The sequence below is a fragment of the Cottoperca gobio genome, chromosome 1, assembly GCF_900634415.1.
Source record: "Cottoperca gobio chromosome 1, fCotGob3.1, whole genome shotgun sequence".
Classification (NCBI taxonomy): Eukaryota; Metazoa; Chordata; class Actinopteri; order Perciformes; family Bovichtidae; genus Cottoperca; species Cottoperca gobio.
In genome coordinates this window covers 17,823,603-17,832,561 of record NC_041355.1, presented here as the reverse complement: position 1 = coordinate 17,832,561, position 8,959 = coordinate 17,823,603, and the positions used below count along the sequence as shown (strand labels likewise).

Below are 8,959 nucleotides of genomic sequence, written 5' to 3'. Positions count from 1 at the left end.
CCTCCTCCACATATTTTTACTTCCCTTTTTTAAGACACTTGCTCTTTGTCTCCCTCCCTCTCTTCCTCACCCTCTGTCTCATTAGGCATCATCTCATTTTGAGGAGGAGAGTGTTAAGCCAATCAGAGAGGAGAAGAAAGAGCGGAGGAAGCAGGGAGATGGAGAGGTTGCAGGAGGAAGAGGGCAGAGATGAAGAGAGAGAGAGAGAGTGACGGAAGGAAAGAGAGGGCGATGGATGGATGGATGGATGGATGGGGGAGGGAGGGAGAAAGAGAGAATAAATAGCTCTGGCGCACTCATCCCCCATTACCCCGGGAGGGCACTGTCGCCATGGCAATGTGGCAGAAAAAGGCTAGCACAAGCATGATGAGCCTCTACACACACACACATTTACAAATGAAAACTGTGGTTCACACATATATCAGCCCACATTAACAGTTTCATGGAAACAGCTTTGACAAGTTCGTACTTTCAAATACCATAATCACTCTCTATCTATCTATCTATCTATCTATCTATCTATCTATCTATCACACACACACACACACACACACACACACACACACACACACACACACACACACACACACACACACACACACACACACACACACACACACACACACACACACACACACACACACACACACACACACACACACACACACACACACACACACACACACACACACACACACACACACACACACACACACACACACACACAGCTGTGGAGGCCAAAGTATGAAAGACAGACAGTACAAACAAACAAGAAGCTGAAGAAAAGGCATCAGAGAAGAAAATGACAAAGGAGAACAGGAAAGCAATTTCTGGAGAAAATCAAGTATCACAGTTTTCTGCTGTGGCTTCTATTCCCTCTGAAATGTTTCCTCAGTTCTTTCTTTTTACTTTCCTTGATTCATGTATTTATGAATCATCTTGGTTAAATTTGAATTGACAGATTTTTCAGCTCGACTTGAGGGCGGCGCAACAAGTTGTAAACACAACATTGACATATTATCACCTTATAAAGTTGTTAGTGGAAACGTGTTAGCAAATCAGTTTCTAAAACCAAAACAATGAGCTAAAAGACGCTGAAACATAGTACAGTCTGCAGCCATGCCAGCAGCTCTGTGAGGAACAGGCACAGTGCTTTGCTAAAGTGCAAGCACATTTGTTAATTAGTATAGCTGGGGCTGATGGGAATGTCATTAGTTGTGCCGGTACTCGGTCATAAACAACACATCATGTTGACCTGATGGTAGAGCTACATGAAAAGCCAGGGATTAGAAGTTATTACAATTCAGCCAGGGGGGACATTTAAATCTTAACCACAAATTTCAACCTCATGGTGGCATTGGAGGTGAAGTCAGGGTATCACCAAAGCCAGTGGGATACATCCTCCGGGGACCATGAATGTTTGTAACAAATTTCCTGGGAATCCATGGTTTGCGATATATTTCAGTGTGGAACCACCACAAACTAACACACTAACTAATAAACTAACGCTGCTATCATGGCTAAAATATTGATTTAGTGCGTTTCAGATTTTGATTTGGTCTAATCTAATCTCTCCAAGGTAAATAGTGACCCCTGCTAGACCCCAATTATGTCTCTTTGACCTCTGAACTGTGACAACAATGTGCTTTGGCTCTTGGCAGGTCCCACCTTATCAATGTGTCCGTAGCTGCAGAGACAAAGTTCAGTTCCCAGGTCATGAGTGTTAAAGGATTCGTACTTTAACAAACTACCCAGGCCTGCTTCAAACAACAGGCTTGTTTCAATAATGGAACTCCAAAAACACTACTGAAAAATGTTGCCCCACAGGGTAAAACAATTCACCTGAATCAGTAGACTAAAGTTGGCTTTAGCGTCGCTCTCGTTGTCTTTGATGTGGCACACTTTTAATCTTGAAAATGTTGTTTGGATGGCAAATGTGGTGGTTAATTAGCTTGAGAAATCTTGTGTGCATCCCGCCTGAGGGCAAAGCTGAGAATGAAAGAGGCTGTTCTGAGACAGCCAGACCCCTGTAAACTCTTATGTAAGGCAGAATCTGCATCCTGTTTCTCTCAGCTACATTATTGATGCCGGCTTCTGTTACCACGCTGAGTGTGTTTGTGTGTGCGTACACGCTCGTGTACACGCTCATGTACACCTGTAAGTCACTGCCTCTCTCACCTCTGCTGTTTTGTAGAAAGGATGGTCTCCTCCAGCTGATGTCGTATCACTTTCTCCCCTCTGCTTTCCACCTCTCTGCATGCCCTCTTGTTCTTCACCTCCTTTGTTTTCCCTCCACTTGTATTAATGTATGTCCCCTTCCTCCTCCTCCTCCTCTTTCTCTCTCAGGCCTTCATTTCTCACTAACAGATGTTCTCGGCACCATGTGGGAGGGCATTCCTCTTCCCCGCTCTGAAAGCTGAAGAAAAAGAAGACTTACTTCAAGTGAAGAAGAATGAAACGAGTACAACGGCAACACAACTCCCTAACTTCTGCGGTCTCAAAGTAACGGCTGTGTGGAGAAGGTGTCAAGTTAAAGATCAGAGTGCTTTGCCCCCGGCGTTGCACAATATCTGAAAGGTCATAGACGTGCATGCATACGCAAAACATTACACGACTGGAAATCATATAGAAAAATGCTCTCACACACACACACACACACACACACACACACACACACACACACACACACACACACACACACACACACACACACACACATATTTCACTCCTTAGATCTCATGGGATCTTTAAAAATTCAAACATGCCAAAAGAGCACCGTGGGAGTCCTCCTTCAGGTCAGTAGTGAGGGAGGGATGAGATGCAAAAGGGAGGGGGGGGCGTGATATATAGAGAGAGTAGAGACATGAAAGTAAAATAGAAGAAAGATGTGTTTTGCTTTTCTTCCTTTCCCCCCTAGAGAATGAGAGTAAAGTCTGGCACTCTGTAGAACTAAAGGGAATTAGGGAAAATGCCTGTTTATGAGTGAGTGCATTTTATATTTCCAAACAAAAAACTATGGACCGAGTGGGAAAGAAAGGGGACAGTGGATGGAGAGTATAGGTTAAATGTGTGTGTGTGTGTGTGTGTGTGTGTGTGTGTGTGTGTGTGTGTGTGTGTGTGTGTGTGTGTGTGTGGGGACATGTACTGACATGGTGGCTGGGCGCTGGAAGCTGCAGTAAGGTGACCCAGTTACACAGAACTCCCCCCTCCTAACACACTTACACTCTGCACGCTCCTGAACACACTCGCACCTCACCCGCTGGAGACGGGAAGATGCTTTGGCCCCATTTCATACAGTAATGTGTTTCAAGAGTTGTGGGAGATGGGGCGGGAGATGGGGCGGGAGATGGGGCGGGAGGTGGCGCGCGTTTGTGTGTGTGTGTGTGTGTGTGTGTGTGGCGGGGATGAAGAGAGATGTAGCAACAGTACAGAAGAAGATGTTGGATTAAGGCAAAAATATTGGGGGTTTTTCAGGCTATTTTGCTTCTATAACATGTCTCCTTTCAGACTAGTGGACATTTAGGAGTTTCTTTTACTAACTTTGTCTGTTTGCATTCATAGAGTTCTCCTAAATTCTCCAAAAGTTAGCATTAGATAATGCCTAATTTGGATATTTAAACATACAATTTCAGAAAACGTCTGATGCAAAATGTAATAGTCTTAATGTAAGTAATCTAATCTAATCTAGTAATGTAAAGTGTCATGGGGATACCTGTTAGTGACAGATGTTGACCTTAGTCCCCTGTAGTGTCTTGCAAAATATATGGAATTTTACAATCTATATTTTTAAAGGCCGTTTTCTCAAAATGAGTTTTCTTTTCTCACGCTGAGCCAGAAACTCTTCCAACACCCGGTCCACTTCAGTGGCACTTTCATTCCTCTCTATATTCTGAAGGTTTTTACAGAAGCGTTTGTTCATATATCATTCATAGCCTGATTTATAGAACATTTTATTTATAAAAACATGGAGAAAATCGCCAAAATTCCACAAATGACAAAATTCCCTCTTTAATAAAATCTGACTCTAATATGTCAATAAAAAATTAAACAAGAATTTTGATCCTGGCTTTATCCAATGTTCAGATTTCTGTTTTGGAAATGTTTGCAAATTAGCACAAATTGAATAAGAGAATACAGAATTAAACATTTCAGACGACTTGTAATACAAAAAATAATTGTCTTATTGTAAGAGATCAACTGGGAAACTTTCATGTTGATATTAGTCTTATTTATTTTTTACCCTATTCACCTGTAGTGTTTCTCCTTATGGGAAGAAGCAAACAAAAAAGCAGGCCCACCGATGGAGGTCATTGAGCAGGTGTACTGAAGGTATGACGCGTGGGGAAGAACACACCAGGTGGCCGAGTGCATCAAAATAAATGGACAGGGAATACGTGGTGCCTTGTTAAAGTGCGTGTCTGTGAGCATAGATTTCCCTCTAAACTAATCTAGACTCCGTGTACCGTCATGACATTCAGCAGAAAGGTCAACTCCTCGCTGGTATGCACGAGATAACTGGCCAGACACATCCATAGTCCTCCACAGACAAACAATGAGATGATACAAGATAACGCCACACAAATGAAGAGGTGACGAACCGGAATTCATTATGCAGCCATTGCATTCAGGTATGAATATCTGATTGGCAACCATTGCTGGATAGGTGGCTCGCTCGGAGCAATCAGATCACTGGGAATTAACTCATTCACAACTTTAGAGGGCTAAATCAAATCAAATCAAATCAAATTTATTTGTATAGTCCAATATCACAAATTATACATTTGTCTCAGTGTGCTTTACAGACTGTACAGGTTACGACACCCTCTGTCCTTAGACCCTCGCATCACACAAGGAAACACTTCCTAAAAGAAACCCCATAATTAAAGGGGGAAAAATGGAAGAAACCTCAGGGAGAGCAACTGAGGAGGGATCCCTCTCCCAGGACGGACAGACGTGCAATAGATGTTGTGTGTACAGGATAAACAACATAGTACAAATACAACATTTGACAGAAATGATGTTGTGTTGGAAAAAAAAAAGAAATAGAAAGTTTGGATGAATCCAGGAAAATGTCAATAAGGCTTCCCGGTGTCCAGCAGGACCAGGTCAGCAGGCGCTGTCACGATTCCTGATCCTGACGTAAACTTTATCAGTGGCAACCTGCTACATGAGAGACAGACACTCCGGGGATGATGCCCCAATAGAAAGGCTAATAGAAAAGTAGAACGTGTAAGGGGAAGTTAGTGGCAGATGTGTAATATCACCATCTAGTGGAGAAGATAAATCACAACACATGAATCTACATTGTTCGCAGGACAGCATATTATCAGGAAGCTACAGTACAGGGGGGGATATATATATTTTTTTATTCTCTCTCTCTCTCTCTCTCTCTCTCTCTCTCTCATATATATATATATATATCCCCTGTTCATCCCTTTAAGGTTGTCCTGATGTTCTTAGAGGACAGAAATGTCTTAAAAACTGCCATAAAATTATATATTAATATAATTTTCCACTTTTATCTTTAGTCCTGATCCAAACATTCATTAATTTTCTCAATTTTGACAATTTAATTGCCAGTTTCTTTTTTACAGAATGCCACTTATGAAAAAACAAATACATAAGCATTTATTATTTTATGTTTACTTGATGCTATGGGGATTTGTTTTCTCATGACAAGCAACAAAATTGATTTTCAATGAGGACAACACGCTGCGCTGTTTATTATAGGAGCTCAACTTCCAAAAAATAAAAACCAAAATGAGAAAATATTAAAAATGTAAACGCCAAGACTATATGCATAAGGGATATCTTCCTGCAGTGAGGGGGCAAACATGGTTAATTACTCTTCTGAGTACATTGTGACCACAGCATGACAGCCAGTACAATATTTTTAAAGAAAATAAATTAAACCAAGTGTGATGCATGACAGGTCCACCACACATTGTGATCTTCTGCTCCGACCATCTGATATGTGCACAAGAACTGTCAACTAAAACTTTCTTTCTTCTGGTGGGTTTCCCCTGACAGGCCTTTACAGTGAGTGTCTGATGTGACAGCTCTCCTGAAACATGCTGCTCCCAAGCCGTTTGAAAACAACATCCACATACAGCACTGCTACACTCTCACACTAAACGAGGCGATGCTCGGTTTGCGTTTGTAAATCAAGGACAGAAAAGTGTGAAAATAAATCTAAATTAAATTTCAACTAAAAGTTGCTCCATCCTTTGAGTGCATTGCACTGAAATACGTTAAGATAGCTCACATGTCTCTTCTCGCCAGGTAAGGGAGAATTTTAGGTCCAGAGTTTTTAAGCTTGATCATGGAACAATGGGCCCCTGACCACAGACGTACAGTACAAAAGGCCCCACCACATCTCCTACATAGGAGCACGACACACAGACTTATAGTTGTTTAGCCTCTTTCTGTTGTTGTGTCTCTTTGTAATTGTTTTGGTATTTATTTCTGTGGTTTTGACCATTTGCTTCTTTGTGGTCATTTAAAGTCTCTTTGTAGTTGTTTTATGATTCTTTTGTAGATGTTTTGTGGTCATTTTGTGTCTCTTTGGTCATTTGTTTAGCCTCTCTGTAGTTGTTTTGTGAGAAATAACCATCGCATGTTGAAGGATATAAGGATTAAATCTGACATGGTTAAGGTGGTGATAAGCATGATGTCAGTTGGTCAAGCTGGACTGGTTTGACCGAATTCATTACAAGACAAACAGTCCAACTCCTGTACAAATAATTAACTGTGCAGTGGAACAACTTCAGCATCACTGCACAATTGGAAACAGGCGAGTGCAATGGTTACTTACAGTAGGAGATGAGAGGAAAGAACTTGGCTGCTGTTCTGAATATGTAAATGCAATCAACCATCCAAAGACCTTAACATGATTTGTCAGTGGAGCATGAGGTTTGCTGCTGTGGGTCTCCATTAATGAATGGACAGCCGTGTTTGTTAGTAGGACGTTTAGAATGTTCTGTTTTGTTATACATCAGGTAGCACAGTGTGGAGCAGCGAAGGATGAAGAGGAATAAAACACAAGTTATGAAACAGCACTGGTTCTGATTCATGTGACTGCAAAGTCATGCAGGGCCTCAGGCATCGAAGCATTCAAATGTATTCAATCATAATGTTCTAGTGGGCTATACAAATGCTTTCTGAGGCCTGAACCAATTTGAATTAATGCAAAGACTTAAAACTGGACCGGGACGTGCAGAGGATGTTAGAGGGGCAGGGGCTAAAATTCATAAAATGACATTTTTGCAAATAATGAAAATTTGTAACAATAAACACTTTAATTTCCTGCATTCAGTTTATTTATTTTTATGCACTAATGTGTGCCTTTTTTGGATAAATCTATAGTGGAAATGTCATTATTTATGTAAAAGAAAACAAGATTCAGGCACCAGGTGAAGGTTCAAAATGTTACAGATAAAATGGAATATAATATGTACGGCTCACAGGTATTATGTGTTGCTTGTTATGTGTGATCCCTGCCGAGTCAACACACATGTTGGTATGATTTACTTTTCAAAACTCTTCTGTGTCTTTTATTTGTAATTGCTTGTTAAATATTCATGTGCTACTCACATCAATGATAAATGAATTCATTGTAATTCATTTATAAACACCTGGACTGTAATAGCGCACAAGTCTCAGGAAGATTTCTCCTCAAGTTCAAAACGTTCTGCACATTCAACACACATCTATGTTCTGAGAAGTCTGTGTAAAGTCGTAATATTTACGAGAATAAAGTTGCAATATAATAATAACAATAATAATAGTCACAATATTTTAAGAAAGTCTGCTGTGCATTTAGTTATCGCTCTGCTGAAACGGCCTTCAGACTGTCAGTAGAAGTCAGTGCAGTGAAACGGAGTAGCAACACTGTTGTTAGGCCCTGACAGCCAACCATGTCGAGGTGGAGGGTGTGTATACACATTAATCAGCAAAGTCAACACATCAATATTGCAATGTCTGAACATAAAGATAATCTCTGTTTGTCCTGGTGATGAGGCAGGCAACAGGAAGCAGATACACTCTTCGCTTCGCCATACTACACCACGCCAAGGATTGATTATATTAATGCCACATATTATATCTACCATGCGATGATACTGATGTTGAATGCACTGGTATTGCCATGATGTTCTTAGCTATTATTACATGGGGAAATAATGGAGCACTTTAACAGCTTTACAGGGTGTTTGTTACCATTTCAAGATAACTCCCAGTTACACAATTAGTGCTCTCGCTATGAAAGCCTCTTGCCATAAAGGGGAAACTGATCCAAACTAATTGTTTATTTCACGATGTGTGAGGCAGCCTGAGCAGTATCTTAGGGTTTTTAATCATTTTGCTGAAATGCTGCATATTTAATGAATACAAAACGCAAATAACATGAGTCTTTAAGGCAACAGATTGCTCAAAGCTGCTTCTATTACAGCCTGATTTAATTGGTACGTTTGCTTATTACAGGATTAGTAAATTAAAGGTATATTAAAACCTGTGATAATATATCTGGGTCATTGGTGCCGCCTGTCGAGCTTCTGCTGTATGTTCATTAATTAGAATTTGTAGTGTTGTCATTTGGACGCAAGGTGGCGCTTTAAATAAATAAATACAATTAAAAAGTGAAGCCGCTGTATTAAAAGTCCTACTATGTATAATAAGAATAAGAATAATACGAATAATAACTTTATATAATCGTTTATAAATGACGCTACTGAAGTGACATGAACGCAGCTTAACAAACCATTATTTCCACGAAAAGTTGTCACAGGCTATATGAAAACATGTTCCTTAAAACAGACTACTTATTTGTATCTACTGAATAATCAATACAAAAACAGAGTTGGTGCATTACCTTTTCTGAGTCTCTGCAGCAAAATAAATCCCGAAGCTCGTTATTTAAGAAAAAACTAATTGACACTCAATGAAGAACACACGAGGCATA

General features: G+C 40.4%; 1 protein-coding gene across 2 annotated transcripts in view; it reads right to left on the bottom strand.

Annotated features, from left to right (window-relative positions):
• The window catches only part of ldb1b (LIM-domain binding 1b), a 30,080-nt gene extending 27,705 nt beyond the window's left edge, over window positions 1-2,375 (bottom strand). Inside the window, exon 1 of one of the 2 annotated variants that reach the window (XM_029429380.1) lies at window positions 2,179-2,375. The gene's annotated coding sequence lies outside the window, so the exon portion shown is untranslated. The remainder of the gene's footprint in view (window positions 1-2,178) is intronic. The other variant, XM_029429123.1, reaches the window with a different exon arrangement.
• Window positions 2,376-8,959: the final 6,584 nt, after the last annotated feature.